General features: G+C 35.3%; 2 long non-coding RNA genes and 1 pseudogene across 2 annotated transcripts; all 3 read right to left on the reverse strand.

Annotated features, from left to right (window-relative positions):
* Positions 1-1798: 1798 nt before the first annotated feature.
* LOC129376417 (microfibril-associated glycoprotein 4-like) lies at positions 1799-6739 on the reverse strand (annotated as a pseudogene).
* Positions 6740-11478: 4739 nt separating this feature from the next.
* Positions 11479-12821, reverse strand: LOC129376682 (uncharacterized). The gene is made up of 4 exons (XR_008607799.1): positions 12689-12821; positions 12484-12588; positions 11800-11838; positions 11479-11527 (listed from the first exon to the last, which is right to left on the reverse strand). It is a non-coding gene; the product is annotated as an uncharacterized LOC129376682 (long non-coding RNA).
* Positions 12822-16222: 3401 nt separating this feature from the next.
* LOC129376664 (uncharacterized) lies at positions 16223-17983 on the reverse strand. Its single transcript, XR_008607793.1, has 3 exons — positions 17692-17983; positions 16657-16695; positions 16223-16517 (listed from the first exon to the last, which is right to left on the reverse strand). It is a non-coding gene; the product is annotated as an uncharacterized LOC129376664 (long non-coding RNA).
* Positions 17984-22248: the final 4265 nt, after the last annotated feature.

Genomic DNA, 22248 nt, shown 5'->3' on the forward strand with positions numbered 1-22248 from the left:
AGCTTCATTGTGAAATATTACACAAAAAATGAACATAAACTGGAGATTTGTTCAATTATATGTTTAAAAGGCTAATTATACCAATATATTCCATACTTTTTAATTGTTTATAAGACTGTTGAAAAAATGCAGGGTTTTCAATTAGTATTAATGCACTACATTAATGCACTACATGTTGCGTTTGCAAATCAAACCATAAAATAAATTGTATTGGCACATATAAGCTTGGAAAAAATACAAATTCGGGTTTGAGGCCCAGCTGGTTCATTCATATGGATCCATATGCAACTTCCCAAGTTATTAAAATGCATGAATAGCTTCTGAAAGAATGACCCATGCCCAGTTTTTAGAAAAATTGTCTAAGTTCATTTACTTATGAGTTTATTTGAAAGGCTATGTTTTTATATTATTATTCTGTGTGTTGTTTACTTGACTCCTTTCTTTTGTGGTACAATATTAACTGTTTTTTCAGAAGTTTGCTTGGGGGTTGGAAATGTTTATACATGCTTGTGATACCAGCTGCTTTGATCATTAGCTGTCTGTGTTAACAGCTACCTGTTGTTATTATTATTATTATTATTATTATTATTATTATTATTATTATTATTATTATTATTGTTGTTGTTGTTATTATTATAATAATACACAGGTAATAACACAGGTAGCTGTGCCAACAGCTACCTGTTAACACAGGTATAACGGTCAGCCTTGTGTCCAGGTAAGGGCATGTTCACAGAAGGTCCCAAAACACCTTGTGGTTAAGGTTATTGATCAATTGTTTGTGTGACTGTGTGAAAAAGCCCAACCTTTTTTCTTGTAAACATAATAAAAGGCAGTTGAGAGCCGGTGGAGGAGACACAACACGGTGTTTGACGGTGGTAGAAAAGTAATTTGTGTCTTTGGTTGGGAACCAAAATAGACCCAACACCAGTTTCTTGATAATCAGAACTTAAAAGTCATTTAACAAAATTACTTTTTCTTTTCAGATTAACACCTGGAGTTTCCATTAACATTCAAACTACTCATTTCATTACTTTGGATATAGTAGTCCACCAATAAATATCAATTTTAAGTTGAAGCACAATGCATTTGTTGGAGCTCTGCAGCATTTTCTGCTTTTAATTTCTATAATTTGCAAAAGTAAAAATAGAATTTGAATATTATTACAGGCATTTCCCCAAACATCTGCACTATGTATCAGAAAAGGAACAATCAGTGAATTGTATAATATCCACTACGCCTGAGCATTCAGTGAGTCTTTCACTTCATATAATAACAAAACTTTCTTCAACCTGATCAAATCAATCAACACATCTCCAGAGTCTAAAAATCATGTAATTTGTTTTTTCAACACATTGACGCACATCATATGGTCATTATAAATGGTCAAACTATAAATATTTTATTGTTCTCCTGATATTATTAGATCAAGTTCTTGTGCTTTTTTTTACATTTTATTGCAAGAAAAAACAAATTGATGACTTTCTGCTGTTCTTGTTTCGCTTCCTGATTGTTTTCTGATAAAAATCAAATTACACTCCATTTCTTTGTCTTAGCTAACACCAGATATACTTTATTTTCTCTGGGAGTGACATAAACAGATCATTAAATAGACATAGATGTTGACATTGACACAGTTGAGCATAAAATTTAGAATTATGGAAGACCTGGTTGTTTTTCAATTAATTGCATTTAACCAAGAGGTTTGATTCTAAAAATGTTTCCATTTGGCCCAATTTGTGTTTTAAAACTGGCTTATTTTAATTCTTACATATAAAAAAATACAGACACACAAATATTGCTGCTGGCATCTTATTTATTATCAGAGATGAATTGATTACAGGTAGCAAACTCTCACCAATGATTTAATCAACTGGATTATATTTATTAGTAATCAAGTGAACTTTTGACTCATGTTTGAAGCTAAAAGTTGATGGTTGATTATAAGAAAAAGCAACTCATTATTTTTTGCTGGATGTTTGACCTGCAGATTTAAATGGAGGACGGATCTTCATGCTGATGCTCTTCAGGGAGTAATTAACTCCCTTCCATGTACCCCATTCCACTCCAATAGCATAGAGTGTGTTGTCAGCCCCCCAGCGATAAACCCCGTTAGGGTTTGTATAGTGACACTTATTGTACCAGAAAGCACCGAGATATTTTATGGCACAGTTGCCGCTCAACTCATCCTGGTCTTTGTCAAAAGTGGTAAATTTCTGTTGGTGTGATAGGAAAGGCTGTCTCCTGCAGAAATAATAATAGGATACAAAAACTATATGAATAAAACAGACATTCAGTTGAAAGCTTGAATAGTGAAAAAAAAATACAAATTCTGCGTGATCCAACATCAATAAAATTGTAATTTCAATATTTAACAAAAATGCTGACTTTGTGAAAAGCTGATAATGTTTTGTGAAATAATTTATGAGTTATGTTAATTTCTTACTGGGATATTATCAATGAGATCAATTAAATTTACTTTGTGCTGTTAACTACCAACATCAATCTTCCTGCTTCAGAACCATAAGAACAAACTCTGGATTTAGATATAACTGACACAACACATTTAATCCAATCAAGGTCTATTTCTCTTAATCCTGATTTGTCTAACTACAGTAAATTAGCTTTATTAATTATCATTATTATTATTATTATTATTATTATTATTATTATTATTATTATTATTATTATTATTATTATTATTATTATTATTATTATTATACACATGGAGTGTATAATAATATCTTATAATACCAGGAGTGTATAATAATACACTCGTGGTGTATTATTATACACGAGGTGTGTAATAATACACTCCTGGTGTATATTACACACCAGGATCCATGCTCAGTGCCTTGCTCTACATTTCCAGACTCACTGCACGACTTTCAGACCCAGCACAAGTTGAATTATTTATTTTAAAAAGACATAATTAGTGATGGGCATCATTCCATCCATCCATAAATTCATCCTGACTAGTAAAGTTAGAATGTGTTTTTTCTCATGACTCACCAGCTCCCCCTTTTTTGTTGAAACCACTCACATGCAGAAGGTAACCCTCAAACTCATCATCGATGTAAAATGAAGAGTAACGGGCAAAGGCTTTGTTTCCGTCAAAGTCCTCCATATCGACCATCAGCTCACAGTCTTGAAACCTTGTCAACTTATGGATGTTATCAAGACCTGCACAGACATGAAAACTATTAAAGTTGGATTTTCACTGAGATTTTTGCACACACATTACTGTCCAGATCACTGCATTAATGCACCGTGGCATGGAGTCGATCACTCTGTGGTGTTGCTCAGGTGATATGAGAACCCACATGGCTCTGACCAACATCTGCAGCTCTTGTTGGGTCTTGACTGTCGCGTCTTCCTCTTCACAATAAGACAGATTTTCTACGACGTTTAGGTTCTTCTTCAAGATCAGCATCAGCATCAGTTCGACACAAGGAAAGCAACAGCTGAAATCTATGTTGCATATATCTGTGTGTGGTGGCTCTTCAAGCACTGACTCCATCTGCAGCCGACTCTACATTTCTAAATGGTTTTGTTTCATAATCCCCTCCAGGTGCAGTTATCCTGATTGCTTGTCCAATTCTTTTCCACTACATCTTTTCTTCCGCCTCACTTCTCTATGAATGTGTGTGAAAACAGCTCTGTGCACAGCCAGCTTCTTTAGCTGTGATGTTTCTGTCTTGCCCTCTTGTGCAAGGGGTCAAAGGTCATCTTTTGAACAACTGTCAGGTCAGCAGTCATTCCCATGATTGAATAACCTACAGACCTGGACTCAGCGACCATTTGGAAGCATTTGCAGGTGTTTTGACTTAAACTGATTAGTGTGTAGCACCAGAGCTCTGCAATATTGAACTTTTTCACAATATTCAAATTTTCTGAAATACTGAATTTGTAGTTTTCATGAGTTGTCAGAAACAAATATCAACACTAAAGAAGTAAACATTTGAAATATATCAAGCTGTATGAAATGAATTAATATGACATACAAATGTTACTTTTTGAATTAATTACTGATTGAAATAAACTTTTCCATAATATTCACAGTTTTTGACCTGCACCTGCACACCATCACTTAGTAACACAATAGTAAAATAGAAAGTCGAGACAATAAACAGGTGTTGAAAAATGTGGCTATAACTATGTTATAAATATCGTAAATAAATAAACCAACCATACATTGACTAACTGTTTAGGTCGGTGTCTCACCCAGCCAGTACTCTCCAGCAGCGTTTCCAAAGCCTCCCTGGTACTCCACCCAGGGTCTGTAGAAGTTTACAGAGCCATCCATCCTCCTCTGGAAAACCTGGAACAACAAAGGAATCTGATCAAGAAGTGAACAACGTTCTCACTGACACACTCAGGGTGAAAAGGAAGTGGGTTGTACCAACTCTGAATTGGTATCAATAATCAATATTTAACATGACAAAACTGATCAAATCTTATCTCAGGCAGGTGAAAATGGAAGGAAAATAAAGACTCTTCTTTCAACAGAACTTGATGTTTGTTGGATGAAAACCCCCAAGAATCCTGAGATAAACCAAGTTGAAGTGTAAACAGAGAGAGTTCATGTAGATATGGACTCACCGTCCAGCGTCCTCCCTCTGAGTCCATGTCGCAGTAAGCCTTCACACAAACACATTCATGACTTGATACAGTTTTTATTATGTAATGCAATGTCACACTTTATGTGGAAAAATAAATACTATCATTGCCTCACTAATAAGTGAACGTATAATTAAATAAAATTTCTTCTCCATGAATAACTGATTTGGTTGTAGGAAGAAAAAACTGGAGCTTGAACTGAAACAAGATACTAAACATCAAGAAAGTTCAGTTTCAAATAGTTTATGTAATGTGTATGAAGATTAAGTAAAAACATCCTCAGCATTGTTAACAGATAAACCTCCAGTCTTGGTCCTGCACAGAACTTTAATCTGGATCTTCATTTTTATGAACAAACCAAACATAAAGTTCACCTTAACAGCATATGAATATCCACTTGGATAGATGATGTAAACTCCACTGGGAAGTTTCTTGTTAGTATTGTAGATGTCATTGCAATCACGTGGCAGTTGGTCCTCAGCCGCTTCACAGCTGATCAGCAGTGGAGCCAGGAGGAAGAGAAGTGATAACAGCTGGAAGACAGAACATGACACCTTCTGAACATCATCAGAGAAACTCTGATTAATGTTCATTTAGTCAGATTAAACCTGATCCCTGATCTTGTCCTGCATGTGGCCTGTAAGCTGTGCTGCCAGATTTTCAGTCAGAATTATGCTGAATTCTGCCTTAACAAAGGTTTCTGGTTGGTTTGATCCTCCATTTTTTAACAACTCATTTCATCAGTCCTGTTAACAAATGTTATTTCCAGAGCCAAAACTATGTACAGTGTTTACATGCATTGAGTGTTTGGATAAATTTAAACACTCAAATTTACTCAACATTTCAGTGACTGAACAAAATATCAAACATTTTAAATAATTAACAAACTCACTAGAAGTTGTTTAATTTTTAAATTTTTTGACTACATAGTGAAATATCTTGTTGTTGTTTGTGTTCATATTCTAATCATTATTGATGTTTCATAATTTGTACATTTATGTACAATGTCTCTGCGCTGATTTTTATTTTGGTCATTTGTTGTTAACAAGATTTTAAACATTAAAAATACCTTTCCTTGTTAAAATAAATAAAAATAGATGAATTATTTTTTATTTTTTTACAGTGCAAGTTACAGGCTTACCTTCATCTTTACTGTTGATCTGGATAAATTGATCAAACTTGATGAAAATCTGGAGTTTGACTTGCAGCACAATGAAATTCCCTGTTAATGTAAAACATAGAGAAACTTTAGTGGACAAACTCAGTTGTAAATGAATTCATGTGTTCATCTCTCACCTGCAGCTGGAATGAACTTGATTCCAAACTTCTGCTTCTCCTCTGTGTCTCCGACGTTCAGACTCCGTTATTTATACCTGCTGATGTGTCACCTCACCTTGATGATCAGGAATCTAAATCAAACATCACCTGATGAAAAACATGAGCTTGGTTTCTTCATTTTACATTTTACTTCTTTCTGAACTTTGGATAATGAGTCTCAATTGCACAAATAATGCAAAATAAAATGTAACATTAATATAACTGGAGATGCGGCTTGCATGGATTTTGCAGTTGAATTGATGGATGAGAGCCACCTCAAATTCATCTGTAGCAAAATTATTTCAATCATGTTTTGCAACCATTTACTGTTTTCTGAGAGTTTTAGTAGAAATTTCCAAAAATGTTCTCCTGCTCTTCCATCAGCTTTGTTGAAATAATTTGCCCTTCTGGCTTAAAAAAGGACTTAATATTTGAGGGATTTTAAGAAAGTACATAAAATCTGAAATGGTCGATGATCTGAATGCAAAGGCTCTTCTTGATTAGTTTTTGTGAATATACAGTAAAATGTGTTGTTAACTATAGTTCATTATAATAATATAATAATTCAATATATAACATAATTATGAAACCCAATTGTATTACATTATTACATAATGCAGTGTAACAAGCTCAAAGAAACATCAGAACATTCAGAGTCATTGAAGATCACCTTCAAAAACACAAACAGTCTCAACTCAATAAAAAGTTAGATCAAATCTTTTTACCAAAGCAGAATCAAAATTACCTTTTTTCCTTCACTTCAGCATCAGACAAGCTTCAGCTCTTCTGTCTGGAGGTCCTGGAAACAGCTGCTCTTATACACAGTCACTGACAGACCTGTCAATAATACACTAGTGACTCTATAATGTTTCAGTGAAATCAAAGCAAAGATGTGATTTTTACTTTATGACTTCAGCATCAGGGATTATTTTCACTGATGACATTTTTTGGAAAAAGGATTTAGCTTGTACTTCCTGTCCTTGTTAATTCATTTCCTGTTTTTGTGTTCTGAGTTGTGATTTTTTGAATCCTTTGTGATGTTTCAGTGAAAAGTCCCAGGATACATATTAATCTGACGAAATTAGGATTTTATTCCTAACAAGCCCAAGTTACAAATAGATCCATACAAAGCAGGAAGTAACAACAGGAACAAAATGTTATTTTTCAACTTTCTTGACAAAGTTAAAAAATGCCACTTTTTCAACTTTGTAGTTTATGAATACAAGCCTGAAAATTCACATCAGTGGCGGAGCCAGAGGGGTGGCCGGGGTGGCACTTGCCTCCCCCAACAGAGCCCTGGCCACCCCTACTGCCACCCCACTGGAAATGGTCATTTTAAAATATAATACTTATGAGATCGGCAAAGATTTGCCAGGAAAACTGTAATTTCCGACTGTCCCTGAAGGCAGCTCGATGCCCGATGCTGTTCATTGGTTAAACTGACATGTGGTTCCTGCTTGATCCAAAACACATCCGTGGCTTTAGAGTTACACCTTCAGGAGTTTTGCAGGTATTTACAACATTTTACCGCTCAGCAGTAACCGCTGTTACCTTCCTAATGAGAGGCGGCACTTTTCATACATTTCTAAAAAGAATAAAAATGGTTGTGCACCGCTGCGTAGTGCCTCGTTTATTATATTAGCCTTGCTAGTGCTGGTAGGTCGTGTTTTAGACAGATTCTTTTAACATAATGTTTTAGTGCAAATGCTGCCCTGTAATGTTTTATATCTCCCAGCTCTTGCTTGAAATTCGCCGATAGAGCCGCAGCGCTGACCACCATCTGTCGGTGGGGATGAATTAGAATCACGGTGCAACATGGATTATAACCGGTTGTTTCTCTTAATGAACTGAACAGAGAGATTTACATATTTTTGCTTGAGGAAAAATATTTAAAGAATATGTGAAACACCATTAAGTTTTATAATGACTGAAATGTAAGTCAGCTATGTCATATGAAAGCTTTGAATTATAACCTCACTACTTATATTAATTAATTTTGAACGAAAGGAAACAGATATTTTTTTTCTTTCGTTCCATGGAACGGTCCATTTGTATATGGACCCCTCTGACCCCTAAAGCCTTGCTCACTCTTTGGCCACCCCTTGAAAAAAAGTCTAGCTCCGCCACTGATTCACATGTCCAAATTTTCCATTCACTTGGCTGCAGAGGGACAAACAATTTTCTCCTCTTTGCATAAATGAACAGGTTGATGTTGCCTCTTGTGTGTCGAGACCAAAAGAATCTAATTCTGTAAATAATCTTGAAAGATCTCTGTAGGATAGCCTGACATGTTTAGCTCTGTTACATTTTAACAAATATGTTAAGATTTAACATATTTGTTGCAACTTAACATCTCTGTCAAAAAGTAACAGAGATGTTAAGATGTAACATATTTGTTACATCTTGACTGAGATGTAACTGAATCACCAACTTTGATTCAGTTGTTGCAATTGACTGCAGCCGTGTGTTGATGTAGAATAATTAAGATTGCCATAAAAACTCTCATCTTATATCAGGCATGTTGTGGGACCACATTGTCTCAGCTGTGCTGTGTTTCCTGTGAGCTCTGAGAAAACAGAACGTTAGCTTTGGTTCCTCTAGGCAGTGGCCTCAGTCTGCATTCCTCCAGTCCTGCAAATGTTAACATGAACAGGGTTATTCTGCGGTTGCATGGAATAAAAATCCTTGTAGTTATTATGTTTAGGTCAATGAAAGAAAATGAGGAAAAGTTAGGAAATGAATAAAATAATAAGCTACAGCTCACATTGATGGTTTCTGGAATAAAGCTGGTCTTTAGATTCGGTTTAAATATTCATGCAAATCCAGATATAAAGTAATGTTATAAAAAATATTCCTCAGAATAAATTAATATCAGATTGATCAATGTAAAAAAGAAAAGTGATTAAATATAAATGTGTAGTATGTCATCTATGAAGGTTTTCATGAGTTTCCTGATATCTGCATATGCAGGTTGTGCTTTAATATGTTGCTGTGGGCTGTAAATGTTTATGACTGCAGAGACGTTTTCAGGTCAAGGTCATGAACTAAGAAGCTCTGAGGATAAAAGCTGTTTGCTTATCATTCAGGTTTATCATATTTCACTGGAGGTCATGCTGAACGGTTGAATTTTAATGGTGACATATATATGATCTACAGAAAAACAATCTGCAGAACATTTACACTTTTTGTTTTTTCTTACTAAAAACTTGTAAAAAGTTAAAAGGTTCCCAAGAAAGAAAGAAAGAAGGTGAATCAGGTCCAGTGTAACTGAGCTGTCAGTCTGTTTGCTCTGAAAACATCTCCACCTTTGAATTTCAGGAAAACTAAATATTGGTTTAATGTGCAGCGTGTGAAGTTATGTTTGTTCTCTTTCACAACCTGCAGTTTGTTGATACAATATTTTTCAAGCTTATGAACTGATAACATTTTTGTCAGTTGCATGTGACAACAGGAAAAAAACCACTATTGTCACCTTTCTTGTCCAAGGAAAACTGTTTATACAGAGAGGCGTAAAGCAGGATTGTCCTCATATTTAACAGAAAGATTTCCGATGTGAATATTGTGTTTCTGGATTCTTGTGTACATTGATACAGTTCTTTGATAAAAATGCTCAAAGTTTGATTACACAGCTGAGCATGAAAAGTCAAAAACCTAAAATAATTTTGAGGACACATAAATCCAAATCCAACTTCGGCCCCCCACTGGGTTTCTCTGTCGGGAGAAACGTGGAGCTGTGGTGACCTCAGATGGCATCAGAGAGACTAACGCTGCACAAACAGAAAGGGGCGGGTCAAAGGTCACAGACACTCCTCACAGAGAGATAGGAGTGAGGTGTTTAATTAGAGATAGAGTTGTTTTAATAAGGCAAACTTTAGGAAGATGTCAAAATGTGACGACAGTAATCGCTCTGACACGTACTAAAGTTACCATCTGCAAGAATAAAATCTAATTTAAAGGCATGTTAGATGTTTTTTTAAACATGTAAATTTAAGCAGTACAGATTATGTAACTGTATTCAATGAAACAGAAACTCTAAGAAAATGGAAGGGAGAAAAATGTGTTGCTTTAATACACACACACACACACACACACACACACACACTTTTTTTATCATTGCTAAAGATTTTATTTGGAAAGTTGTCAGAAGGGACAGGTTGCTTTCTCCTGCATTACAAGCAGCAGGTGTCTGTGCCTTTGGTCAGTTTTTGTTATATTAAAGCAACAGAGCAGAAACATTTTAGGAAATGTAGGAAATGAGAGGCTGGTGTCCATGCTAACTTGTATGGACACCATGCAAGTTCATCTAGTAGAGGAGGATTGCACAGACAGACGGGAGCTCAGCGTCACATTTGGTGGCATCCAGGCATCCAGAGCCATGATCTGCAAACAGGACAAACACAATATTCAGTTCTGTGATCCACAGTACAAACCACTTATATGCATATTTTGTTAATGAGAATATGTATGAGTTCAAAGTGAAATGAAAAAAGTTTAAGTTTGATTTCCCACCAAAGAGATCTGCAGACAGTCGTTCTCATGGTGTGAACTTTGCTCATTGCAAAACTTAGCAAAGGCAGGGAAAGAGGGATCGACCTACAGGACAAAAATCAAACCAACTCAACTTCAGATTGAAGACAAAACCTGGTTTTGAACTGTGTAAGGATGATTTATCTACCTGGGATGTTCTGCTGCCTCCAACCCACACTTGTCCGCCATGATGCCCAGCTCTTTCCATCTCATTGTAAATCTCATCAGCTTGAATGTCACTAGACACAGCAGCAAGTGAACCGTCACCTTTGGATGCACAGTTTTTCTAAAGACAAGACAGAAATTACACACAGTTGAAAACCAAATGGAGAACAATATCACTGTTGTGTCTAAACTTGCTATAGAATCAGCAGGTGAGTCTTCAGTGAGTGGCAGGACAGAAATGTTCAGCCCGGGAAACGGCCCATATTCCTTTAAAGCTCTATCAAGTCCAAATGACCCAAATGCTAAATAATCAAAAGTTGCTTTGCATTGGGACTGTGAACTGTAAAAACACAAAGGTGCTAAACTATGAACATGAATTTAGCAGCATGAATAGAGAAGCTTGAACAGTTAATTGGAGCCAATATTCAATTAATAATATAATATTTTTTACCATTTTGATGTGAAATGTCTTTTTCTCGGTTACCTTTGCCTCATTCCAGGTCAGATTCTGGGGAACAAAGAGGAGGCACTGCGTGCTGTGCATCGACCATCCATCAGGGCAAGAGAAGTCCCAGTGAGAGTCTCCATCTTTAAATAGTTACAGGTATATTAGATTTATTAATGCTGACAAGTTAGAGAATATGATTCTGAATACGTTAAAAATGGGGGGAAACTGACCAGTTCCTTCCATCCAGTCATGACGTAATCTAAAGAAAAACACTTTATTTATATTCACATTTACAATTTAAAGTTTTATAAATGTATTTTATGATTATATTCATCTTCTTTCTTTGTCAAAATGACATGATGCAAACAGAATATGTAAATAAAACTAATAATAAAAAAGACTTACCTTGGGTTGGTGGATGATGAGGATAGAAATCATCGAATGGAGCGTCTGCAGACAGAGCATCGTTCAGAAGAGTCTTCAATTAAATAACTTTACTTTTACATTCATGTTATATTTCAAAGACAATATAACATTGTCTATCAAATGCTATATTTAATTCACTCCTGATTCTTTAAGCAATCAAAACAACTTTATGAAAAGTGAGGTTTACACACACAGTATCGATTCTACAGAGCTTGCTGTGAAACATCGTCATGTTTCCCTTATTGACAGGAAACACAAAGAATAGTTGATGAAAGAAAAAACTGAAGAACATTTACCTCCTGTTGGACCAGCATCATCGTCTGTGACTGGAATGGCTGCCGACAGGTTGAAATATATGAATAAATGAAAATAATCATAAATCAAAAATGCAAATATTGTTTAAATCAGTAAATTTTATGAGACTTTTCAACTTTATTTTCCACAATTATACATGAATCCAGAGACACTTTTCATGCCATTTCTTTTCAAAACATGTTTTTGTTCCTAAGTAATGGGGCTCTCTTATGTTGCACCTGTTTTAAAATTTTATTTAATCCAGTTCATTTAGAACAAATTATATTGTTCAGGTTTAGGAAACTGCAGGTTTACAAACAGTCAAAAACAGTTTTGTGAGACACAAAATGAGGTTTGCACACAAACGGGCTCCATGCACAAGAGCTGGCAGCAGACAGAGCTTATTGTGAAATTTTAACCCAGGATAGATAACTAAGGTCAAGTGAAGGTCATGGCAATAAAATGCAGAGACGCAGACACAAAACAAATGCAAAATAAATAAAGATTTTCCAGAACTGCAGCTGCAAAGATGCTGATAGCCGACCAGGCTCTCTGTAATTGCAACCATTTTATTCTCAAAAGAAAATGTAATTAATGTTTTTAGGTTTTCTACAGAGTAGTTACTCTATATTTCAAAAAATAAAAGAAACAAAATACCAGCACATACTGCTGCAGTAAATACTCACCGACTGCCTGGACTAAAGTCAACACGGTGAATCCAAACCAAGACAAACTCAGGATCTTCATGATGGAGACGACTGGGATGCAACCTGCGCTGATAAATTTATTTTCTACAGACAGAAAACTAATGCATAATGAATTGCAACACAAACATCATGTGAAAATGACAAGACAACCATCATCATCATCAAAGTTGTGTTGAAGAATTACCTTCTCGTCTCTATGTGGTGAGTTTCAGCCTGCAGCTTCAGTGTTGTTCTGAACAGACTGACGCCTCCCGGCCCTAATAAGCGAACAGGATCAGACACCCAGACTCAAACAACAAACACTTCTTGTTTCCAGGAATCAGAGCACCGAACAAACAACACCCTTCATAAATATCAAGTTGCATTCATATATTTACTCAGCACACAACATGAGGTCAGAGGTCAGATAAAACAAACTGTGAGGTCAAAAATGTCAAATAAAAGGGCACAGTTCAATCCCACATAGCAAATATTTAATCTTATCAACATGTTTTGGTGGATTTTGAGTAATATGTCTGAAATTGAGCCAGAGTGGCAACTTGGTAGAGAATCTGTGGAGGGAGATGAAGATTAGGGTGATGGAACAGAGGCCTTCCAACCTCTGAGCTCATTTATCAAATGATCTTCTGCTCTGTCACTAGTCTGCACTTCAACCCGTGCACCACCAGATGTCGCTGTTGGACCCGGACTCGACGTGTCTAATGTCTAAAAAGGTTTAGTCAGATTACGGCCAATATGCGTTAAATATATCAATCTAATTAAATAAAACAAATTCAAAACAATATAAGGATGAACTCTCTTGTCATGGTTCCTAAATAAATATTTAATGTAAATAAATATGACATTAAATATTTATTTCTTAGATATTTTTCATCTCAGAAAAATAGCTTCTGGTATTTATTCTTTATTTTGTTTTTATATATTTTATGCTCTTATTTTGCTTTGACTGACTGATTTCTTTGCTGCTCGATGTGGGGCAATATTTCTAAATCCTCTGATCAATAATCCAGTTTTTTCATTCAGAAATTTTTATAATGGTTGTTTTATTGAGAGCTATTTCATTCAAAATTGAGTAAATAAATACTGTTATTAACTATTAATAAATGATACATCAAATAAATAAATTTACCCATGAAATAAAACAGAGTAATTGTAAAAGTATTGATTTGTTCATTGTTTTATTATTTCACGATAATGTTTTGCCTTGTGACACTTATATTTTTTAAACATCTTTAATACATTTTATTTAGATTTTTATTCATGTTCTGTCAGGTCAAATTTCAGCAATCTGAAAATATGGTTTTTTTTATTAATTATTGAAACGACTGTGAAAATGTTTGTTTCAAATATGACATTTGTTTTTAATCTAAGGAATGAGAGAAAACTGTAAAAAAAAATGATGCAAATATGAGCAAAAATAATTCCAGCTGCCTCCTTTATTTAAATAAAATTATGATCTGACCCAAAACTTTAATACTCACCAATTTCCACATGGTGGCGCCAGTAAAACCATATTTTTCTGACACAATAATGAGTTTCAGGAACTGATAGATAAGTGTAAAAGATTATGTTTTTAATAATATTTCTCAAAGTTTGATGTAAAAACAGAGAATCTGAGAGGATTTCCTGTCTGTGGATGTGAGACTTTAATCAGGAAACTAAAGAAGGTCTTCACTTGAGAAATGTTGAAATCAGGTGGTGTTACTTTCACAAATTGGGGAAAAAAAAGAGATAATTCCTAATTTAACAGTGAAAGTTAAGGTCAGAGGTAAGTGGACCAGTTAGGTCCAGTTAGGTTGGTAAAAACTTTTTCGACAGCTGAATGTAATGCACGGGCCGCCGCACGCCATCCGCAGCCCCCTCGTCAGAGGAGGTGAAAACAGATGCACTGAATATGACCACAAACAATGAAGAAAGGGATGAAAGACAGAAAGAACAAAACAAAGAATGAAAGAAAGAACATTTTAACAGATATGTTAAGATTTAACATCTTTGTTGCAACTTAACATCTCTGTCAAAAAGTAACAGAGATGTTAAGATGTAACATCTTTGTTACATCTTGACTGAGATGTAATTGAATCACAACTTTGATTCAGTTGTTGCAATTGACTGCAGCCGTGTGTTGATGTAGAATAATTAAGATTGCCATAAAAACTCTCATCTTATATCAGGCATGTTGTGGGACCACATTGTCTCAGCTGTGCTGTGTTTCCTGTGAGCTCTGAGAAAACAGAACGTTAGCTTTGGTTCCTCTAGCAGTGGCCTCAGTCTGCATTCCTCCAGTCCTGCAAATGTTAACATGAACAGGGTTATTCTGCGGTGCATGGAATAAAAATCCTTGTAGTTATTATGTTTAGGTCAATGAAAGAAAATGAGAAAAAGTTAGGAAATGAATAAAATAATAAGCTACAGCTCACATTGATGGTTTCTGGATAAAGCTGGTCTTTAGATTCGGTTTAAATATTCATGCAAAATCCAGATAAAAAGTAATGTATAAAAAATATTCCTCAGAATAAATCATATCAGATTGATCATGTAAAAAAGAAAAGTGATTAAATATAAATGTGTAGTATGTCATCTATGAAGGTTTTCATGAGTTTCCTCATCTTATATCTGCATATGCAGGTTGTGCTTTAATATGTTGCTGTGGCTGTAAATGTTTATGACTGCAGAGACGTTTTCCAGGTCAAGGTCATGAACTAAGAAGCTCTGAGGATAAAAGCTGTTTGCTTATCATTCAGGTTTATCATATTCACTGGAGGTCATGCTGACGGTTGAATTTTAATGGTGCCATATATATGATCTACAAAAAACAATCTGCAGAACATTTACACTTTTTGTTTTTTCTTACTAAAAACTTGTAAAAAGTTAAAAGGTTCCCAAGAAAGAAAGAAAGAAGGTGAATCAGGTCCAGTGTAACTGAGCTGTCAGTCTGTTTGCTCTGAAAACATCTCCACCTTTGAATTTCATGAAAACTAAATATTGGTTTAATGTGCAGCGTGTGAATTATGTTTGTTCTCTTTCACAACCTGCAGTTTGTTGATACAATATTTTTAAAAGCTTATGAACTGATAACATTTTTGTCAGTTGCATGTGACAACAGGAAAAAAACCACTATTGTCACCTTTTCTTGTCCAAGGAAAACTGTTTATACAGAGAGGCGTAAAGCAGGATTGTCCTCATATTTAACAGAAAGATTTCCGATGTGAATATTGTGTTTCTGGATTCTTGTGTACATTGATACAGTTCTTTGATAAAAATGCTCAAAGTTTGATTACACAGCTGAGCATGAAAAGTCAAAAACCTAAATAATTTTGAGGACACATAAATCCAAATCCAACTTTGGCCCCCCCTGGGTTTCTCTGTCGGGAGAAACGTGGAGCTGTGGTGACCTCAGATGGCATCAGAGAGACTAACGCTGCACAAACAGAAAGGGGCGGGTCAAAGGTCACAGACACTCCTCACAGAGAGATAGGAGTGAGGTGTTTAATTAGAGATAGAGTTGTTTTAATAAGGCAAACTTTAGGAAGATGTCAAAATGTGACGACAGTAATCGCTCTGACACGTACTAAAGTTACCATCTGCAAGAATAAAATCTAATTTAAAGGCATGTTAGATGTTTTTTAAACATGTAAATTTAAGCAGTACAGATTATGTAACTGTATTCAATGAAACAGAAACTCTAAGAAAATGGAAGGGAGAAAAATGTGTTGCTTTAATATACACACACACACACACACACTTTTTTTTATCATTGCTAAAGATTTTATTTGGAAAGTTGTCAGAAGGGACAGGTTGCTTTCTCCTGCATTACAAGCAGCAGGTGTCTGTGCCTTTGGTCAGTTTTTGTTATATTAAAGCAACAGAGCAGAAACATTTTAGGAAATGTAGGAAATGAGAGGCTGGTGTCCATGCTAACTTGTATGGACACCATGCAAGTTCATCTAGTAGAGGAGGATTGCACAGACAGACGGGAGCTCAGCGTCACATTTGGTGGCATCCAGAGCCATGATCTGCAAACAGGACAAACACAATATTCAGTTCTGTGATCCACAGTACAAACCACTTTTCTGCATATTTGGTTAATGAGAATATGTGTTAGTTCAATGTGAAATGAATAAAATAATAAGTCAAAAACTGAAGAACATTTACCTCCTGTTGGACCAGCATCATCGTCTGTGACTGGAATGGCTGCCGACAGGTTGAAAATATATGAATAAATGAAAATAATCATAAATCAAAAATGCAAATATTGTTTAAATCAGTAAATTTTATGAGACTTTTCAACTTTATTTTCCACAATTATACATGAATCCAGAGACACTTTTCATGCCATTTCTTTTCAAAACATGTTTTTGTTCCTAAGTAATGGGGCTCTCTTATGTTGCACCTGTTTTAAAATTTCTATTTAATCCAATTCATTTAGAACAAATTATATTGTTCAGGTTTAGGAAACTGCAGGTTTACAAACAGTCAAAAACAGTTTCGTGAGACACAAAATGAGGTTTGCACACAAACGGGCTCCATGCACAAGAGCTGGCAGCAGACAGAGCTTATTGTGAAATTTTAACCCAGGATAGATAACTAAGGTCAAGTGAAGGTCATGGCAATAAAATGCAGAGACGCAGGCACAAAACAAGTGCAAAATAAATAAAGATTTTCCAGAACTGCAGCTGCAAAGATATCTGATAGCCGACCAGGCTCTCTGTAATTGCAACCATTTTATTCTCAAAAGAAAATGTAATTAATGTTTTTAGGTTTTCTACAGAGTAGTTACTCTATATTTCAAAGAAATAAAAGAAACAAAATACCAGCACATACTGCTGCAGTAAATACTCACCGACTGCCTGGACTAAAGTCAATGTGATGTTATGTCAGTTGACATTCTACAAGTTATAAGATTTAAGCGTTCAATGTCGCCATCTAGTGGTGAAATTTATGTACATCACTTTAAGAGTCGAGCGTTAATGATGTCATTAGAAAGCAGACAGGTCAGAACAACGCAACGCATGGGTTTTCGCAGTAACACGGCTACTGTTATACAATTGGTCCTAGAAAGCACTGTCGGTACGTATAAGATTTATGTTAATATTTGTTGTGGCGACCGAGTGTACTTGTGAGTGCTGTATTGGCCGCTGCTGTGTATTATTCAAAGTTTGTATATTTATTTCATAGTTTTACACCTACTCCAACTAGCTTCATTAAAGACTCAACGCAAGCGCTCCAGTCTGTGTGATTCCTTTGGAGAGGAGTTTAGCTGAGTGTCGACTCCGGCAAGGCGTTGGAGGTTGAGGACATGACGGTCAACACGGTGAATCCAAACCAAGACAAACTCAGAATCTTCATGATGGAGACGACTGGGATGCAACCTGCGCTGATAAATTTATTTTCTACAGACAGAAAACTAATGCATAATGAATTGCAACACAAACATCATGTGAAAATGACAAGACAACCATCATCATCATCAAAGTTGTGTTGAAGAATTACCTTCGTCTCTGTGTGGTGAGTTTCTACGGAAGAGGATTAGGGTCACTGGAAAAAAAAAAAAAAATGTCCGAATTTTTTTTTTTTCAGTGGTTCAGAAAAGGTTAAAAAAGAAGAAAAAATTTTTGTGGCCCAGAAAAAAAAAAATTGTGCCGCAGAAAAAAAAAAATCAGTGAGAGAAAAAAACAAAAAAATTGTGGGCCAGAAAAAAAAAAAATCAGTGACAGAAAAATAAAAAAAATTGTGGGCCAGAAAAAAAAAAAAAAAAAAATTGTGGGCCAGAAAAAACAAACAATAACAAAAAAAAAGTCAGAATTCGGACTGATGGGCGCCAGCAGCAGCCACACAGACGCAGGTTGAGTTACGCCGGACAGCCAATGTTCTGGAGAAAATGTCTGATTTAAGCGACTTTTTACGTGCCAGAAGAGTACCAGAAGCGTCCATTGCACTAATGGAAGAACAAAAGGTGAGAAATCAAATGGGATAGTTCAGTGTCTAAAGCCGAACGGTTATAGCTAGCTGTTAGCATGTTTGTTAGCATACGCGGTTAAAGGAATAAGCTGATTTACAATGTTAGATCACACGGATGAATATAGGATATAACAGCTGTTAATTGCTGGAATTGTCTATAAAGTGTTTGGTATGTTTATTTTATTGTTCTTCTGTTTAAATGTTTTACAATTAAACTAAGGTTAGCTGTATATGTCAGCCACCTAAATAAGATGTCTGCTGTGTTAAACTGCAACTTTTAGTTCAGTAGAGGACAGAAACTATAGTACAAAGTGACAAACGTTTATATATGCATACATTTAAAAGGAAAATATCATACAACTACCGATATATTTACCAACAAATAATGCGCCTATCTGTGCTATTTTATTTATGTATATATGTTTGTGTTACGACGTTGGAAAAAGTGACATTATGAGATTCACTAAATCATTTGTCATGTGTCAGCTCAGGACTGAAATTGCATGTCAATCCCTGAACTAAACTATCAGCACATATATCGCTTGGGTGCAGAAACGATAGGCTTCATTTGACTAAATCAAAGTTAATGTGATATTTAACTTTTGTAATAAAAGAAGTTGTTAATATTTCCTTGTGTTTTTTATGCCTGATACTTTTTATCTTAAGTAGACTGTATATTTATGAATCTGTGTTTATATGAGCATATAAACACAGCTAATCAATCCAGTCCTTCCTCTTTTTCAGTAAAATAGAGGACTGAACATTTACTGCTGCTATTATTGTAATTCTCCCCAAACAATAAATGGCTTTAAGCAGGAAAGTAAGGATACAATCTTAAAGGTAACTTTGACGTTGATTTGCAGACTAAGTAATTGTTCTTTCTCATCTTTTTCTGTGCAGATTGACTGTGATGCCGCAGCAAAGCTGAAAAATCACGGCGATGGATTTGCTGTTTTAAACTTCTACTAAATCAACAAACTGTCCAAGAGGAAAAAAGGCCTTCTGTTTAAGACTGTTCCCTTCTTAAAGTGAAAGAAGCTCGAAAATGTCAGATTTGGATGATATCATTAGGCTTTACTTCAGACTCTCTTTAAATAACAAAGAAATCCTTCAAATTTTAGCGCACAGTCATCATACTATATTAAGTAATCGTACTCTAAACAGAATTTGCAGAAGACTTGGGCTGTTTCGAAGAAAGAATTAGTCCGACCTTGAAGAAGTGCTAGCCTTTGTCCAACAACAAATAAGACTAATGGACAAATGCAAGGTTATCAGTGGCTACATCTTCGTGCGATTCAACATGGATTTGTGGTGTCACAAGACACTGTGAGACAATTAATCAAATTGTTTGACCCAGAAGGTGTGGAACTGAGACGAGCACGACGGTTGAGAAGACGTCAGTACAATTGCAGAGGACCAAATGCGCTCTGGCATATGGATGGCTACGATAAACTAAAACCTTATGGCATTGCTATCAGTGGCTGTATAGATGGTTTTAGCCGACATGTTTTATGGATGGAGGCTTATACCACGAACAATGACCCAAAACTGATTGCAAGTTATTTTTTGAAAACCGTTTCATGTGTCAAAGGATGTCCTGAGAGGATACGTGCCGACAGAGGCACAGAAAACATTTGTGTTGAACAAATGCAGATATTTCTGAGGCGAAACCACACAGACAGTTTTGCAGGGGACAAAAGTTTCCTTTACAGAAGAAGTACATCCAACCAGCGCATTGAAGGATGGTGGTCCACCCTCCGTAAACAGAGCGCACAGTTTTGGATGAACTTATTTCAAACCTTTTGGATGATGGTCACTTCACAGGAGATTTTTTGGATAAAAGCCTTATCCAATTCTGCTTTCTTAATCTTATTCAGGTAAAAGTGTATACTGGTACACTGCAATGTTTTTTTTTTCAAAAAAGGTATTAAAAGCATATCTTCTGGTATGTTTACTAAAAATAAAATGGTTTAAATTACTTGGGAATGTGTTCTCCTAAAACTCCTTTGGTGTAGTTTTAAAAATAAGTTTATCCATAAATTACTAAGTTTTACCATATGTTGGGGAATCATTTTATGTGCAGAATAAAATGTTTTGGAATTGCAATTTTGTTCTTGCTGCTTGGTTTTGATTAGAGGTCACTTTCTATGTATGCTGATTAATATGCCTCATCATTAGCAAAAGCTACAGTTACATTTTTAGTTTTAAACATTTATGGTTTGTTTTTATGCAGGATGACCTTGATGATGTTGTGAACACATGGAACTCACAAAATCCGGGCAAGTGGGGGTGCAGTATCGGGCCGACCTGTGGTGATGTACTCAATTCCAGAGCTGCACAGGGGCTCTGATGGAGGATTTTTCCAGTGGCCCTAATCCTCTTCCGTAGAGTTTCAGCCTGCAGCTTCAGTGTTGTTCTGAACAGACTGACGCCTCCCGGCCCTAATAAGCGAACAGGATCAGACACCCAGACTCAAACAACAAACACTTCTTGTTTCCAGGAATCAGAGCACCGAACAAACAACACCCTTCATAAATATCAAGTTGCATTCATATATTTACTCAGCACACAACATGAGGTCAGAGGTCAGATAAAACAAACTGTGAGCTCAAAAAATGTCAAATAAAAGGGCACAGTTCAATCCCACATAGCAAATATTTAATCTTATCAACATGTTTTGGTGGATTTTGAGTAATATGTCTGAAATTGAGCCAGAGTGGCAACTTGGTAGAGAATCTGTGGAGGGAGATGAAGATTAGGGGTGATGGAACAGAGGCCTTCCAACCTCTGAGCTCATTTATCAAATGATCTTCTGCTCTGTCACTAGTCTGCACTTCAACCCGTGCACCACCAGGTGTCGCTGTTGGACCCGGACGCGACGTGTCTAATGTCTAAAAGGTTTAGTCAGATTACGGCCAATATGCGTTAAATATATCAATCTAATTAAATAAAACAAATTCAAACAATATAAGGATGAACTCTCTTGTCATGGTTCCTAAATTAAATATTTAATGTAAATAAATATGACATTAAATATTTATTTCTTAGATATTTTTCATCTCAGAAAAATAGCTTCTGGTATTTTATTCTTTATTTTGTTTTTATATATTTTATGCTCTTATTTTGCTTTGACTGACTGATTTCTTTGCTGCTCGATGTGGGGCAATATTTCTAAATCCTCTGATCAATAATCTAGTTTTTTCATTCAGAAATTTTATAATGGTTGTTTTATTGAGAGCTATTTCATTCAAAATTGAGTAAATAAATACTGTTATTAACTATTAATAAATGATACATCAAATAAATAAATTTACCCATGAAATAAAAACAGAATAATTGTAAAAGTATTGATTTGTTCATTTTTTTTTTTTTTCACGATAATGTTTTGCCTTGTGACACTTATATTTTTTTAAAAATCTTTAATACATTTTATTTAGATTTTATTCATGTTCTGTCAGGTCAAAATTCAGCGATCAGAAAATATGTTTTTTTTTATTAATTATTGAAACGACTGTGAAAATGTTTGTTTCAAATATATGAACATTTGTTTTTAATCTAAGGAATGAGAGAAAACTGTAAAAAAAATGATGCAAATATGAGCAAAAATAATTCCAGCTGCCTCCTTTATTTAAATAAAATTATGATCTGACCCAAAACTTTAATACTCACCAATTTCCACATGGTGGCGCCAGTAAACCTTTGAATTTCAGGAAAACTAAATATTGGTTTAATGTGCAGCGTGTGAAGTTATGTTTGTTCTCTTTCACAACCTGCAGTTTGTTGATA

Source organism: Poeciliopsis prolifica, unplaced genomic scaffold (assembly GCF_027474105.1).
Source record: "Poeciliopsis prolifica strain line A6 unplaced genomic scaffold, Auburn_PproV2 SCAFFOLD044, whole genome shotgun sequence".
NCBI lineage: Eukaryota > Metazoa > Chordata > Actinopteri > Cyprinodontiformes > Poeciliidae > Poeciliopsis > Poeciliopsis prolifica.